Source organism: Triticum urartu, chromosome 6, assembly GCF_003073215.2.
Source record: "Triticum urartu cultivar G1812 chromosome 6, Tu2.1, whole genome shotgun sequence".
In the NCBI taxonomy this organism is placed as follows: domain Eukaryota; kingdom Viridiplantae; phylum Streptophyta; class Magnoliopsida; order Poales; family Poaceae; genus Triticum; species Triticum urartu.
In genome coordinates, this window is record NC_053027.1 from 59,542,056 (window position 1) to 59,557,709 (window position 15,654).

Sequence of the window (15,654 nt, forward strand, 5' to 3'; positions counted from 1 at the left end):
CGGAATGGATTGGCTTTCTAAGCACAAGGCACATCTTGACTGTGCAGCCAGGCAGATTCAATTGACTCATTCGTCTGAGGATGTAATTGTCTTTGCCGCTTGGGATAATACCATCCGTCTGTTTTCTCTCAATGAGAAGGGTGAACTGGATGCTATCTCGCAGATTCCAGTCGTTTGCGAATATCAAGACGTCTTTCCAGAAGAGCTTCCAGGAATGCCTCCGCACCGGCCAGTTGAATTCGTTATTGATCTTGAGCCCGGTACGGAACCTGTGTGCAAGCGTCCTTACAAGCTCGGACCTAAAGAGTTGAAGGAGCTGAAGAAGCAACTCGATATTCAAGAAAGAATGGGTCTCATCCGGCCTAGTTCTTCTCCGTGGGGTTGTGGTGTTCTTTTTGTGAAGAAGAAGGATGGAACGGACTGACTTTGTGTTGATTACCGTCCATTGAACAAGAAGACCATCAAGAACAAATACCCACTTCCTAACATCAACGAGCTGTTCGAACAACTCAAAGGTGCCCAAGTATTCTCCAAGCTTGATCTCCGTATGGGTTATCATCAGATTCGAATCCGTGAGCAAGATATTCCCAAGACGGCTTTCAGAACAAGCTATGGTTCATACGAATACACTGTCATGTCTTTTGGCCTCGTCAACGCTCCTCCGACGTTCTCTCGCATGATGAACTTCATCTTCAACGCCTACACCAATGACTTTGTTTTGGTCTATCTCGACGACATTCTGGTTTTCTCGAAGAACAAGGAAGATCATGCCAAGCACTTGCATTTGGTACTCGATAAGCTGAGGGAACACAAGTTCTACGCTAAGTTCTCCAAGTGCGAATTTTGGCTCGATGATGTTCTTTATCTTGGTCATATCATCTCTGCCAAGGGCATTGCGGTGAATCCTGAGAAGGTGTCTGCAATTGTGAATTGGGAACCTCCTCAGAATGTGAAGCAACTCCGTAGCTTCCTCGGTCTCACAAGCTATTGCCGAAGATTCGTTGAAAACTTTTTCTAAGATCGCGAAGCCTCTCTCAAATCTTCTCCAGAAGCACGTCAAGTACGTTTGGTCTCCGGAGTGTGACATTGCTTTCAACACTTTGAAAGAGAAATTGATCACTGCTCCAGTTCTGACTCCGCCTGATGAATCCAAGCTGTACGAGGTCTTTTGTGATGCCTCTCTCCAAGGTCTTGGCGCAGTGTTGATGCAAGAGAAGAAAGTTGTTGCTTATACCTCTCGCCAGTTGAAGTCAAATGAGAAGAACTACCCCACTCATGATCTCGAGTTGGCGGCAGTTGTGCATGCTCTTTTGACTTGGAGACATCTCTTATTGGGAAGAAAAGTTGACATTTTCACTGATCACAAGAGTCTCAAGTACATCTTCACTCAGCCTAATCTCAACCTCAGGCAAACTCGATGGGTCGAAATGATTCAAGAGTATAATCCGAGTATCGAGTATACTCCAGGCAAGGCCAATGTGATTGCTGACGCATTGAGCAGGAAAGCTTATTGCAATAGTCTGATTCTCAAGCCTTATCAACCCGAGCTTTGTGAAGCTTTCCACAAACTTAACCTGCAAGCTGTTCCTCAAGGTTTTCTCGCCAACCTTCAAGTCTCTCCTACCTTGGAAGACTAGATTCGCCAAGCCCAGCTTCTTGATGCTATGGCGAAAAAGGTGAAGATTGGGATTGCCAAGAGTCAACCCAAGTACAAGTGCTACCGCCTTGATGACAAGGATACTCTCTTCTTTCAGGATCGTATTGTTGTGCCCAAAGGGGACCTCCGTAAAGTGATCATGAACGAGGCTCACAATTCTCTCCTCTCCATCCACCCTAGGAGCATGAAGATGTATCTGGACCTCAAGCAGGCTTATTGGTGGACTCGAATGAAGCGCGAGATTGCTCAGTTCGTGAATGAGTGTGATGTCTGCAGAAGAGTGAAGGCAGAACACCAAAGGCCAACTGGTCTCCTCCAACCTCTTGCCATTCCAGAATGGAAGTTTGACCACATTGAGATGGACTTCATGACTGGGTTTCCAAAGTCCAAGTGTGGCAGTGATGCTATATTCGTTGTCATCTACAAACTCACTAAAGTGGCTCACTTTCTGCCTATCAAAGAGTCGATCACTGCAGCTCAATTGGCGGAACTCTATACCTCTCGATTGTCTCTCTGCACGGTATTCCACAGGTGATATCTTCAGACCATGGCAGCATCTTTACCTCCAAGTTTTGGGATTCTTTTCAGAAGGCCATGGGCACCAACATCCGCTTAAGCACAGCTTTCCATCCTCAAACTAGCGGTCAAGTCGAGCGTGTCAACCAGATTCTTGAAGATATGCTCAGGGCTTGTGTGATCTCCTTCAGCATGAAGTGGGAGGATTGTCTTCCATATGCTAAATTCTCCTACAACAATAGTTTTCAAGCAAGTTTGGGCAAGGCCCCATTTGAAATTTTGTATGGCAGGAAGTGCCGTACCCCTCTCAACTGGTCTGAAACCGGTGAACGTCAGCTTTTGGGAAATGACTTAATCACAGAGGCAGAGGAAATGTGCAAAGTCATTCGAGATAACCTCAAAGCAGCCCAATCCCGCCAGAAGAGCTACTATGATAGTAAGCACCGTGATTTGGCTTTCGAGATCGGAGATCATGTTTACCTCCGTGTCTCTCCTATGAAAGGTACTCGCCGCTTCGGTATCAAAGGGAAGCTTGCCCCCAGATACGTGGGACCTTTCAAGATTGTCAGCAAGAGAGGCGATCTCGCCTATCAACTTGAGCTTCCGTCAAACTTTGCAAATGTTCATGACGTGTTCCATGTCTCTCAGCTTTGAAAGTGCTTCAAGACTCCTGACCGCACCGTCAACTTCGAGGACATTGAGCTCAAAGAAGATCTTTCTTATCGTGAGCACCCAGTTGCTATTCTTGAAGAGACTGAACGCAAGACTCGCAACAAGTCAATCAAATTTCTCAAAGTCAAGTGGTCACACCATTCCGACCGTGAAGCTACCTGGGAACGCGAGGATCACCACCGTTCTGAGTACCCGGTGTTCTTTCAGTCCTAGATCTCGGGACGAGATCCTTTCGTAGTGGTGGAGTGTTGTAACACCCCGGATATGACTTACCCAATTTACTCCAACTGTTGCCGTTTCCGGTGTTAAGTTATTTTATTTTCTCGGGTTCGGGTCTTTGTCTCCGTGTGTTGTTATCGTTGTCATGCATCTCATATCATGTCATCATGTGCATTGCATTTGCATACGTGTTCATCGCATGTATTCAAGCATTTTCCCCGTTGTCCGTTTTGCATTCCGGCGCTTCGTTCTCCTCCGGCGGTCATTTCTACCTTTCTTTCGTGTGTGGGTATTAAACATTTCCGGATTGGACCGAGACTTGCCAAGCAGCCTTGGTTTACTACCGGTAGACCGCCTGTCAAGTTTCGTACCATTTGGACTTTGTTTGATGCTCCAACGATTAACCGAGGGACCGAAAAGGCCTCGTGTGTGTTGCAGCCCAACACCCCTCCAATTTGGCCCAAAACCCACCTAAACCCTTTCCATCATCTAGAGCGTTCAATCACGATCGCGTGGCCGAAAACCGCACCTCATTTGGACTCTCCTAACTCCCTCTACCTATAAAACTAGCCCCTCCTCCGAAATTTCGGGTCTCTCCTTCCTCAAAACCCTAGAAATTCGCTCTCCGCGCGCCGGACGTGTCCGTCGGCGCCGGACGCTTCACCGCCTCAACTCCCGTGCCGCCAAGTGTCGCACCGCCGCCGTTCCACCGCGCACCGCCGTGGGCCCGCGCGGCCCAGATCCGGCCCGTGGGGCCCGAACCGCCCGCCGCCTCCTCGCGCCTGCCTCCTCCCGGCGTCGCTCCTCTCCTTCGACGCCGGCGCCACCCGCCACCGCACCGAGCCGAGCTCGCCGCCGCAGGGCTCGCCGGCGCCGCCCGCACCCCGAGGCGGCCACCGGAACCCTGAGCGCCCGCGCGGCCGTGGGGGAGCACGCCGCCGCCGCCTCTCCCTACCTCGCCGACGCACCTCCTCGGCCCCCCTCGTTCACTCCGGCGAGCTTCCTCCTCCGGTGAGCTACAGTGGAGTCCGGTCAACCTCGGTCCGCGTGCCACCGGATCTAGATCTGAGATTTGTCTCAGGTTGACTTTTTGCCTGAAACCCTAGTTCATATGCTCCTGTTCATCGCATCGTAACTCCGCATCCGTAGCTCTGTTTTGGGCATATAGCATATCAAAATGTTCATCTCAGAGAGTAAATCATTTCATTCCATTGCAGCATTTTCATTTGAGTTCATCTTGATGCCCGAAATGCTATTAGAAGAGTGCTACTTGAGATAATTGTCAGATCTGCTACTCCTTTTAGATATTTGTCATTTTTGCCATGATTATTGTGTGCATGATATGCCCATGAGCTCTACATATGTTTTTTTAAGGGTTTTGCCATCTTTCCATAGGTGCAACCCATGTATTTTTGTGATGTGTGTGGTGACTAGCACAAGCTTGCAAAGTGAGGCACTTGGTAATGCTGATTTCAGGGACTTAGCATTTCCACTAAGTCCTTGACCTGTTTATCTCATATGGCCATATGTTCATGTTGTTTCCTAGTGATCCGTGCCTCTTTTGAGGATGATCAGTAAGGATGTTTTGTTAATCTTGTAGTGCTCTATCCATCCATGTCTCTGTTTGCAATTATGGAGCACCATAGCTTGAGTCAATCGAGCTCTACTTTTGCTACTTCGTGATTCTGGGCAGATTGTCTACTTGTTAGCGATTTTGCCGATGATGTTGTAGTTGATCTGTGCATGCTATGCTATTGTTCTTGCCATGTCTAGCTTGAATTTTGTGTATTCTTGATGGGTGTATGCTTAGATTGTCATGACTTGCTCCGTAGTGAATGCATCGAGCTTGTAAACATGCCTACTTGATATCTGTTTTTAGCATGCTCCAGTTTTCACTAAGTCTGAGAACTGATTATGTTTTTGCCATGTTCACATGCTTGCAATTGTATTTTCTGATTCCTTTTGGCTCAAGGTCACTAAGGGACTTTTGTTACGCTCTTTGAGTAGGTCCATGCCATGCTTTACTTTGCCATGTTCAGGTCCTGTAGCATGTAGTTTTGTTGCTCCGAAGTGTGCTACCTGATCTGAAATTCCAGACAAGTGTTAATTTCACTGTCTGAAATCTGTTTACCATATGCATTTTTGCCATGCTTGTTTGAACCTGTTAATGGATGAATTGGCCGTAGCTCGGTGCTGGACTTTTGTTAAGCATCTTGAATGCATCCCTGCCATGTATTTTTATGCCATGTTTAAGTGCCGTAGCATGTTCATCTCTTTGCATTTAGATGGCTACTTGCTGTAAATCGCAGAGCGTGGTCATATTTGAATTGCTTGCCATTTCCAAACCGTAACTCTGATTCCGACGTTCTTTATATCGTTTTGAAGCGATTTCATCTCATTTTTCCAGTGGCACGCTTGGATTTCCAAGTTGAGGCCAGGCTCATGCTTTCCTTGTCAAATCTTGCATATGTATTCCGCATCGCATCCCGCATAGCATACCATCTTTGCATCATATTGTTTGAGCTTTGCACATGGTTGATTGTGTTCCGTTTGCTTGTTTGTCTTGTTTGGGTAGAGCCGGGAGATGAGTTCGGTAACGAGCAGCCAATCGAGTTTCCTTTCGAGGATCCAGTCAACTCTGACCACTTTATAGGCAAGATGATCATACCCTCGAAATCACTACTATCTTTGCTATGCTAGATGCTCGCTCTTTTGCTATGCCAATGCTACGATGCCTACCATTTGCTTTCAAGCGTCCTAAATTGCCATGTAAAACCTCTAACCCACCATGTCCTAGCAAACCGTTGATTGGCTATGTTACCGCTTTGCTCAGCCCCTCTTATAGCGTTGCTAGTTGCAGGTGAAGATTGGAGGCCGTTCCTTGTTGGAACATTATTTACTTGTTGGGATATCATTATATTGCCATGTTATCTTAATGCATCTATATACTTGGTAAAGGGTGGAAGGCTCGGCCTCTCGCCTAGTGTTTTGCTCCACTCTTGCCGCCCTAGTTTCCGTCATATTGGTGTTATGTTCCCGGATTTTGCGTTCCTTACGCGGTTGGGTTATAATGGGAACCCCTTGATAGTTCGCCTTGATTAAAGCTTTTCTAGCAATGCCCAACCTTGGTTTTACCATTTGCCACCTAGCCTCTTTTTCCCTTGGGTTTTCCGTAGCCCGAGGGTCATCTTATTTTAGCCCCCCTGGGCCAGTGCTCCTCTGAGTGTTGGTCCAAACTAGAGTCCTGTGCAGCGCCCCCTCGGGGAAACTCGAGGTTTGGTTTTAGTTGTATGGAGAGCTTATCTGAGTGTGCCCTGAGAACGAGATATGTGCAGCTCCTATCGGGATTTGTCGGCACATTCGGGCGGTGTTGCTGGTCTTGTTTTAACCTGTCGAAGTGTCTTGAAGAACCGAGATACCGAGTCTGATTGAAACGTCTCGGGAGGAGGTCTATTCCTTCGTTGACCGTGAGAGATTGTCATGGGCTAAGTTGGGACTCCCCTGCAGGGATTTGAACTTTTGAAAGCCGTGCCCGCGGTTATGGGCATATGGGAATTTGTTAATGTCCGGTTGTAGATAACTTGAACCTTAACTTAACTAAAATGAATCAACTGAGTGTGTTATCGTGATGGCCTCTTCTCGGCGGAGTCCGGGAAGTGGACACGGTGTTGGAGTAATGTTTGCCGCAGGATTTGCCCTCTAGTTATGCGTTCGCGCTTTGCCTCCTCTTCTCGCTCTCTTTTGCGAACAGGATAGCCACCATATTTGCTAGTCGCTTGCTGCAGATCCACATATTTTTACCTTGCCATACCTATTAAGCATAAATAGTCTTGATCGTGAGGGTGCGAGATTGCTGAGTCCCTGTGGCTCACAGATTACTATTACACCAGATGCAGGGCCTGATGATTCCGCTCCAGGTGATGCGCTTGAGCTCAAGTGGGAGTTCAACGAAGACTCTCAACGATACTATGTTTCTCTTCCTGATGTTCAGTAATGGTGCCCAGTTGGGGGTGATTGGGACCGTGTTGCATGTTGGATTATCTTTTATTTTGGCGCCGTAGTCGGGCCATGAGTGTTTGGTTGATGTAATGTTATTGATGTACTTGATTGACGTGGCGAGTGTAAGCCAACTATGTTATCTCCCCTTTTATTATCTATATATTACATGGGATGTTGTGAAGATTGCCTAACTTGCGACATATGCCTTCAATGCGATTATGCCTCTAAGTCGTGCCTCGACACGCGGGATATATAGTCGCATCGAGGATGTTTCAAGTTGGTAATCAGAGCCTTCCCCGACCTTAGGAGCCCCATTGCTTGATCGTTTTTAGCGGCCGAGTTGTGTCTGGAAAATGTTTTGAGTCATTTAGGAATTATATATCAGAGAGTTTAGGAATTCTTTTTACTTCCCAGTCTCCTCATCGCTCTGGTAAGGCATCCTGACGTAGAGTTTTGACTCTTCTCTTCTCAAATTTCACAAATTTTTTTTAGGATCACGCGGGTATCTTGGAATCGTTCCGATGGTTTTATGATGAGAAAATTGTCTTGGTGCCTCCTGTCAAGGGTTTTGTGGAACGTCTCGGGGAGTTGAGCTCTGAGGTGTTGTCGTCATAATTTTATCGTTGCAGTTCTGGAATACCTGAGTTTAGTACGCCGACATCGAAAATCTCTTTTATGCAGTTCGTTGGTGAGATAACCTCGACGCCACCCAGTACTGGGGCTGGAGTTCGGGAGTATCGCCATAACTTGTATAACGGATGCTTTTCGAAGGTTGAGGTAGATGGTTTCCGAAGTTTTCTCGGTTATGTGTTGAACGATGGATACAGCTGGATGTAGGATTTGCTAGATTTGGGTGAGATATTATGCTTCCCCTGTATCCCCAACACCTGATTGCATAACCGGAAAGGTTCGGGAGTTTCATAGGTGGGAATTCTCGTAGTTCTAGTTCTTCTACCACGGATATTGGTTTGAGATTGGGATTTCTTACCAATTATTCGTTCTTGATTCGTACCTTGTTGATTTATTTCTCTACCTAAATTCTAAGTGGCTTCTCAATTTATGGATATGTGACCATTTCAAGAGGAATGCATTCGTTCATTTTGTTCGGATGTGAAGACTATATGTTGCAATTTTCATTCCGTTGGATTCAGCTTCATTTTATCTGTCTTTGTGCTAACGGTGGTCAACCTCTTCAGGATGGCTCCTCCAACGCGCACGACTCCGAATCCTGATCCGCCACCACCTCCACCTCCTCCGGAGGCATGGCAAGCTGTGATGGCCGCAACCAATGCAAACACATAGTTGATCATGCAAATTCTTCAAGAGCGCAATCAAGGCAACCAAGGGAACCAAGGCAACAATCAGAATCACTTTGCTACACTCAACCAGTTCCTTGCCAATGGGCCAAAGACTTTCAGCAATTGTGTTGAGGCAACTGATGCTGACGATTGGCTTGTGGATCTATGCAAGCATTTCGAGTGCAGTAACGTCAGGCCTGAGGACTTTGTCAAGTTCGCTTCCTTCCAACTCAAAGACCAAGCTGCAGAGTGGTTCCAGCAGTACAAGGACTCCAGAGGGGGACGTGTGATTACCTGGGATGAATTCCGTCAAGATTTCAGAGCTCATCATATTCCTCAGAGCATGGTTGAAAGCAAGCGTGAGGAATTCCGCAACCTGAAGCAAGGATCTTTGTCTGTCTATGACTACAACAAGTTGTTTCAGAAGCTCACCCGCTTTGCTAAGCAGGATGTCCCTGATGAGAAGAGCATGATATACCAGTTCAGGGGTGGTCTCAGAGAAGAAATCCAGCTAACTCTTGTTCTCTTTGAGCCCTTGAGGTACGATGAGTTCTACAACATGGCATTGAAGCAAGAGGCTGCTCAATTGAGGTGTGATGCTTCCAAGAAGCGAGTCAGAGATGCTACTCCTTCTTCCTCTACTCAAGTGGCCAAGCAACAGAAGTATTGGCTTCCTCCTCCTCCGTTCCGTCAGCCGTATCAGCAGAAGAGCAAAGGTGACAGTGGATCTTCCCACCCACCCAACCCTGGCTTTCAGAACAAGACTTCATCTCAAGCTCCAAGATCGAGTGATCCGTATCACCGTCCGCTTTCAAAGGTCACGTGCAACAAGTGCCAACAGAAGGGTCACTATGCCAACAAGTGTCTCAACCAGAGGCGTCTTCCTCCTCCTCCTCCTGTCAGATCGGTAAGTACAGCTGTGGTCAAGCATAACCCCAAGCACGCCAAGGTCAACTTGATGAATGCAGCTCAGGCAGAGGATTCATCAGATGTCATCATGGGTAACCTTCCAGTTAACGATATTCCTGCAAAAGTTCTTTTTGACACTGGTGCATCGCATTGTTTCATTTCCAAACCTTTTGCATCGAAGTATGAGTGCGATTATTAGTATCTGCAAAATTCTTTGCAAATCGTGTCACGGGGCAAGCAAATGACAGCTAATTTCTGCGTCCCGGATATTACTATCACGTTGGGTGACTACAAATTTCTAGCTTCTCCTATTGTTCTGGGTGATTCGGATATTGATCTTATTCTCGGAATGGATTGGCTTTCTAAGCACAAGGCACATCTTGACTGTGCAGCCAGGCAGATTCAATTGACTCATTCGTCTGAGGATGTAATTGTCTTTGCCGCTTGGGATAATACCATCCGTCTGTTTTCTCTCAATGAGAAGGGTGAACTGGATGCTATCTCGCAGATTCCAGTCGTTTGCGAATATCAAGACGTCTTTCCAGAAGAGCTTCCAGGAATGCCTCCGCACCGGCCAGTTGAATTCGTTATTGATCTTGAGCCCGGTACGGAACCTGTGTGCAAGCGTCCTTACAAGCTCGGACCTAAAGAGTTGAAGGAGCTGAAGAAGCAACTCGATATTCAAGAAAGAATGGGTCTCATCCGGCCTAGTTCTTCTCCGTGGGGTTGTGGTGTTCTTTTTGTGAAGAAGAAGGATGGAACGGACTGACTTTGTGTTGATTACCGTCCATTGAACAAGAAGACCATCAAGAACAAATACCCACTTCCTAACATCAACGAGCTGTTCGAACAACTCAAAGGTGCCCAAGTATTCTCCAAGCTTGATCTCCGTATGGGTTATCATCAGATTCGAATCCGTGAGCAAGATATTCCCAAGACGGCTTTCAGAACAAGCTATGGTTCATACGAATACACTGTCATGTCTTTTGGCCTCGTCAACGCTCCTCCGACGTTCTCTCGCATGATGAACTTCATCTTCAACGCCTACACCAATGACTTTGTTTTGGTCTATCTCGACGACATTCTGGTTTTCTCGAAGAACAAGGAAGATCATGCCAAGCACTTGCATTTGGTACTCGATAAGCTGAGGGAACACAAGTTCTACGCTAAGTTCTCCAAGTGCGAATTTTGGCTCGATGATGTTCTTTATCTTGGTCATATCATCTCTGCCAAGGGCATTGCGGTGAATCCTGAGAAGGTGTCTGCAATTGTGAATTGGGAACCTCCTCAGAATGTGAAGCAACTCCGTAGCTTCCTCGGTCTCACAAGCTATTGCCGAAGATTCGTTGAAAACTTTTTCTAAGATCGCGAAGCCTCTCTCAAATCTTCTCCAGAAGCACGTCAAGTACGTTTGGTCTCCGGAGTGTGACATTGCTTTCAACACTTTGAAAGAGAAATTGATCACTGCTCCAGTTCTGACTCCGCCTGATGAATCCAAGCTGTACGAGGTCTTTTGTGATGCCTCTCTCCAAGGTCTTGGCGCAGTGTTGATGCAAGAGAAGAAAGTTGTTGCTTATACCTCTCGCCAGTTGAAGTCAAATGAGAAGAACTACCCCACTCATGATCTCGAGTTGGCGGCAGTTGTGCATGCTCTTTTGACTTGGAGACATCTCTTATTGGGAAGAAAAGTTGACATTTTCACTGATCACAAGAGTCTCAAGTACATCTTCACTCAGCCTAATCTCAACCTCAGGCAAACTCGATGGGTCGAAATGATTCAAGAGTATAATCCGAGTATCGAGTATACTCCAGGCAAGGCCAATGTGATTGCTGACGCATTGAGCAGGAAAGCTTATTGCAATAGTCTGATTCTCAAGCCTTATCAACCCGAGCTTTGTGAAGCTTTCCACAAACTTAACCTGCAAGCTGTTCCTCAAGGTTTTCTCGCCAACCTTCAAGTCTCTCCTACCTTGGAAGACTAGATTCGCCAAGCCCAGCTTCTTGATGCTATGGCGAAAAAGGTGAAGATTGGGATTGCCAAGAGTCAACCCAAGTACAAGTGCTACCGCCTTGATGACAAGGATACTCTCTTCTTTCAGGATCGTATTGTTGTGCCCAAAGGGGACCTCCGTAAAGTGATCATGAACGAGGCTCACAATTCTCTCCTCTCCATCCACCCTAGGAGCATGAAGATGTATCTGGACCTCAAGCAGGCTTATTGGTGGACTCGAATGAAGCGCGAGATTGCTCAGTTCGTGAATGAGTGTGATGTCTGCAGAAGAGTGAAGGCAGAACACCAAAGGCCAACTGGTCTCCTCCAACCTCTTGCCATTCCAGAATGGAAGTTTGACCACATTGAGATGGACTTCATGACTGGGTTTCCAAAGTCCAAGTGTGGCAGTGATGCTATATTCGTTGTCATCTACAAACTCACTAAAGTGGCTCACTTTCTGCCTATCAAAGAGTCGATCACTGCAGCTCAATTGGCGGAACTCTATACCTCTCGATTGTCTCTCTGCACGGTATTCCACAGGTGATATCTTCAGACCATGGCAGCATCTTTACCTCCAAGTTTTGGGATTCTTTTCAGAAGGCCATGGGCACCAACATCCGCTTAAGCACAGCTTTCCATCCTCAAACTAGCGGTCAAGTCGAGCGTGTCAACCAGATTCTTGAAGATATGCTCAGGGCTTGTGTGATCTCCTTCAGCATGAAGTGGGAGGATTGTCTTCCATATGCTAAATTCTCCTACAACAATAGTTTTCAAGCAAGTTTGGGCAAGGCCCCATTTGAAATTTTGTATGGCAGGAAGTGCCGTACCCCTCTCAACTGGTCTGAAACCGGTGAACGTCAGCTTTTGGGAAATGACTTAATCACAGAGGCAGAGGAAATGTGCAAAGTCATTCGAGATAACCTCAAAGCAGCCCAATCCCGCCAGAAGAGCTACTATGATAGTAAGCACCGTGATTTGGCTTTCGAGATCGGAGATCATGTTTACCTCCGTGTCTCTCCTATGAAAGGTACTCGCCGCTTCGGTATCAAAGGGAAGCTTGCCCCCAGATACGTGGGACCTTTCAAGATTGTCAGCAAGAGAGGCGATCTCGCCTATCAACTTGAGCTTCCGTCAAACTTTGCAAATGTTCATGACGTGTTCCATGTCTCTCAGCTTTGAAAGTGCTTCAAGACTCCTGACCGCACCGTCAACTTCGAGGACATTGAGCTCAAAGAAGATCTTTCTTATCGTGAGCACCCAGTTGCTATTCTTGAAGAGACTGAACGCAAGACTCGCAACAAGTCAATCAAATTTCTCAAAGTCAAGTGGTCACACCATTCCGACCGTGAAGCTACCTGGGAACGCGAGGATCACCACCGTTCTGAGTACCCGGTGTTCTTTCAGTCCTAGATCTCGGGACGAGATCCTTTCGTAGTGGTGGAGTGTTGTAACACCCCGGATATGACTTACCCAATTTACTCCAACTGTTGCCGTTTCCGGTGTTAAGTTATTTTATTTTCTCGGGTTCGGGTCTTTGTCTCCGTGTGTTGTTATCGTTGTCATGCATCTCATATCATGTCATCATGTGCATTGCATTTGCATACGTGTTCATCGCATGTATTCAAGCATTTTCCCCGTTGTCCGTTTTGCATTCCGGCGCTTCGTTCTCCTCCGGCGGTCATTTCTACCTTTCTTTCGTGTGTGGGTATTAAACATTTCCGGATTGGACCGAGACTTGCCAAGCAGCCTTGGTTTACTACCGGTAGACCGCCTGTCAAGTTTCGTACCATTTGGACTTTGTTTGATGCTCCAACGATTAACCGAGGGACCGAAAAGGCCTCGTGTGTGTTGCAGCCCAACACCCCTCCAATTTGGCCCAAAACCCACCTAAACCCTTTCCATCATCTAGAGCGTTCAATCACGATCGCGTGGCCGAAAACCGCACCTCATTTGGACTCTCCTAACTCCCTCTACCTATAAAACTAGCCCCTCCTCCGAAATTTCGGGTCTCTCCTTCCTCAAAACCCTAGAAATTCGCTCTCCGCGCGCCGGACGTGTCCGTCGGCGCCGGACGCTTCACCGCCTCAACTCCCGTGCCGCCAAGTGTCGCACCGCCGCCGTTCCACCGCGCACCGCCGTGGGCCCGCGCGGCCCAGATCCGGCCCGTGGGGCCCGAACCGCCCGCCGCCTCCTCGCGCCTGCCTCCTCCCGGCGTCGCTCCTCTCCTTCGACGCCGGCGCCACCCGCCACCGCACCGAGCCGAGCTCGCCGCCGCAGGGCTCGCCGGCGCCGCCCGCACCCCGAGGCGGCCACCGGAACCCTGAGCGCCCGCGCGGCCGTGGGGGAGCACGCCGCCGCCGCCTCTCCCTACCTCGCCGACGCACCTCCTCGGCCCCCCTCGTTCACTCCGGCGAGCTTCCTCCTCCGGTGAGCTACAGTGGAGTCCGGTCAACCTCGGTCCGCGTGCCACCGGATCTAGATCTGAGATTTGTCTCAGGTTGACTTTTTGCCTGAAACCCTAGTTCATATGCTCCTGTTCATCGCATCGTAACTCCGCATCCGTAGCTCTGTTTTGGGCATATAGCATATCAAAATGTTCATCTCAGAGAGTACATCATTTCATTCCATTGCAGCATTTTCATTTGAGTTCATCTTGATGCCCGAAATGCTATTAGAAGAGTGCTACTTGAGATAATTGTCAGATCTGCTACTCCTTTTAGATATTTGTCATTTTTGCCATGATTATTGTGTGCATGATATGCCCATGAGCTCTACATATGTTTTTTTAAGGGTTTTGCCATCTTTCCATAGGTGCAACCCATGTATTTTTGTGATGTGTGTGGTGACTAGCACAATCTTGCAAAGTGAGGCACTTGGTAATGCTGATTTCAGGGACTTAGCATTTCCACTAAGTCCTTGACCTGTTTATCTCATATGGCCATATGTTCATGTTGTTTCCTAGTGATCCGTGCCTCTTTTGAGGATGATCAGTAAGGATGTTTTGTTAATCTTGTAGTGCTCTATCCATCCATGTCTCTGTTTGCAATTATGGAGCACCATAGCTTGAGTCAATCGAGCTCTACTTTTGCTACTTCGTGATTCTGGGCAGATTGTCTACTTGTTAGCGATTTTGCCGATGATGTTGTAGTTGATCCGTGCATGCTATGCTATTGTTCTTGCCATGTCTAGCTTGAATTTTGTGTATTCTTGATGGGTGTATGCTTAGATTATCATGACTTGCTCCGTAGTGAATGCATCGAGCTTGTAAACATGCCTACTTGATATCTGTTTTTAGCATGCTCCAGTTTTCACTAAGTCTGAGAACTGATTATGTTTTTGCCATGTTCACATGCTTGCAATTGTATTTTCTGATTCCTTTTGGCTCAAGGTCACTAAGGGACTTTTGTTACGCTCTTTGAGTAGGTCCATGCCATGCTTTACTTTGCCATGTTCAGGTCCTGTAGCATGTAGTTTTGTTGCTCCGAAGTGTGCTACCTGATCTGAAATTCCAGACAAGTGTTAATTTCACTGTCTGAAATCTGTTTACCATATGCATTTTTGCCATGCTTGTTTGAACCTGTTAATGGATGAATTGGCCGTAGCTCGGTGCTGGACTTTTGTTAAGCATCTTGAATGCATCCCTGCCATGTATTTTTATGCCATGTTTAAGTGCCGTAGCATGTTCATCTCTTTGCATTTAGATGGCTACTTGCTGTAAATCGCAGAGCGTGGTCATATTTGAATTGCTTGCCATTTCCAAACCGTAACTCTGATTCCGACGTTCTTTATATCGTTTTGAAGCGATTTCATCTCATTTTTCCAGTGGCACGCTTGGATTTCCAAGTTGAGGCCAGGCTCATGCTTTCCTTGTCAAATCTTGCATATGTATTCCGCATCGCATCCCGCATAGCATACCATCTTTGCATCATATTGTTTGAGCTTTGCACATGGTTGATTGTGTTCCGTTTGCTTGTTTGTCTTGTTTGGGTAGAGCCGGGAGATGAGTTCGGTAACGAGCAGCCAATCGAGTTTCCTTTCGAGGATCCAGTCAACTCTGACCACTTTATAGGCAAGATGATCATACCCTCGAAATCACTACTATCTTTGCTATGCTAGATGCTCGCTCTTTTGCTATGCCAATGCTACGATGCCTACCATTTGCTTTCAAGCGTCCTAAATTGCCATGTAAAACCTCTAACCCACCATGTCCTAGCAAACCGTTGATTGGCTATGTTACCGCTTTGCTCAGCCCCTCTTATAGCGTTGCTAGTTGCAGGTGAAGATTGGAGGCCGTTCCTTGTTGGAACATTATTTACTTGTTGGGATATCATTATATTGCCATGTTATCTTAATGCATCTATATACTTGGTAAAGGGTGGAAGGCTCGGCCT